Source organism: Alexandromys fortis, unplaced genomic scaffold (assembly GCF_014885135.2).
Source record: "Alexandromys fortis isolate MF-2015 unplaced genomic scaffold, M_Fortis_MF-2015_v1.1 scaffold_19, whole genome shotgun sequence".
Lineage (NCBI taxonomy): Eukaryota > Metazoa > Chordata > Mammalia > Rodentia > Cricetidae > Alexandromys > Alexandromys fortis.
Window position 1 is genome coordinate 11,442,147 of NW_026067890.1, and position 1,982 is coordinate 11,444,128.

Here is a 1,982-nt window from a genome sequence, read left to right on the forward strand (position 1 = left end):
CTCGCCCCGCCCCAAGCTCAGGGGGAGGAGCCCTCCAAGGGCGGGGCTATGGAGGTAGGGGCGGGGCCGAGGCGAACCGCTGCCCAATAGAGGCTGGAGTTGGTAGGGTGGGCAGGACTCTGGGAGGGGCGGAGCCAGGGGCGGAACCAAGGGATAATGTTATCACTGCAGGACAGAGACTGTGAAAGAAGCCTTAGGTGCTTAAGGGGAGATTGGGTGTGTCTGACAGGCTACTAATGTATATGAGAGCGTCTGTGTAATTGTGTGTCTGTAACTATCGGTACACACAACGGACAGATATTGTGTGATGTGTGTGTGTGTGTGTGTGTGTGTGTGTGAGAGAGAGAGAGAGAGAGAGAGAGAAAGAGAGAGAGAGAGTTGTGGTAAAGTGTTGTGAGAAGCATTGTAACAGACTGTAACAAACTGCATGAAGTTGATATGAAAGAAGCCATTAGATGCATGAGATTGTATCTGTATTATGCAAGCCCGTGTATAATTGTGAGCTTGTGAGAGACTCCTATCTCCACACAACAGACTGTGGAAGACTGCGTGCCCAAGTCTACTGTGACAAGATAGTGGTAGTGTGGGAGACCCTAGGTGTTGAAAGTCTGTGTGAGAATATAGGTAGAAGAGAAAGGACAACAAAGAGTGAGAAACTCCATGTGAGAGGGGAGCTGTGTGTGTAAAGATGTGAGCCCAAGTGAGAGGCTGCGTGAGTGTGAAAGACAGAACAAGAAACAGGCACATGTACCTGCACACACTCGGCGGCAGCCGCTGGGGTGTGCCTGGGTGTGTTGATGGCTGCTTATCCTTTGAAAGGAATGCAGGATCTCAGTCACTTGCTTCACTCATTTTGCTTCCTCTCCCTAAGTGCGTCTTCTAGTGGCTGTGCCTATTTCTTTGTGCTTTCTGCTGTGCGTTGTTTGTTGCAGTCCTGGGATCATTTAGGGAACTACCTGCCATTGTGCATATGAGTACAAAGTTCCCAGTGACGAGGGGGAGCCATCCAGTTTCTGTTTCTTGCTAGCTCACCCCTATAAGTATAAACTGAGAAAAACGAAACAAAAAGATCAAGCTCTTGTGCTTGCCTTTTACCTGTGCACTGAGAAAAAGATTGTGGGGTAGAAGGCATATCAGACTGTCAATGGAAATTATTTCCATATTGGACGCATAGGTCTGGAGATGAGTCAGTCATTTGGGAGTTCTCTTTTAAAATGTCTTCAGGCCTAGCCAAGGAGTTAAATATGCAGGAATTTACCAGTGTATATTAAATATTTGCTTTGTGTAGGGGTGATCAGAAGGTTCTCTCATCCTTTCACTCTCACCTAACTCACGTCATCTCTCTCTCTCTCTCTCTCTCTCTCTCTCTCGTACGCATTATCTCACGTAAACATAGTTTCTTACCCACAGTCTACATGTCAGTGTGTAATGGAACCCAGTTTCTCTCTCACACAGACTCTCACAAATCCTCTTTAATAGTTTCTCCCGAACACACACGCTTCCTGGAGACTAGAAAATATGCTTTTAGACATCACAGATTAGAAAGAAAACGAATGTGTTTTAACGTCTCTCTCTTACAGGACTTTAACATCTTAGATGACAGTAATTTAATGGTATATGTACATGATCAGAAGCTAATGTCGCCCTGTGTGGAAACAGGAAGGTGCCTAGTGGGAGGATAGGAGAGAGCAATGTGTGTGTGTGAATATGATCGAAATACATTATACACATGTATAAAAATGTCACGATGAATCCCACTATCTTGTATAATTAACAGAAATGGAGAGAAATGTCACCTTCGAGAACTCAAGCATCTGGGATGGGCCTCACTCCTTTTCTCTAATGGCAACATTTCAGTTCATTTTTGAAATTTTATTTTGGCTTTTGTTTCTTATCAACAAACAGTATTTTATTTAACAATTAAATCCTCTTTACAAAAACAGCTCTAGAATTATATGTGATGGCACAGAGAACATTAGCCT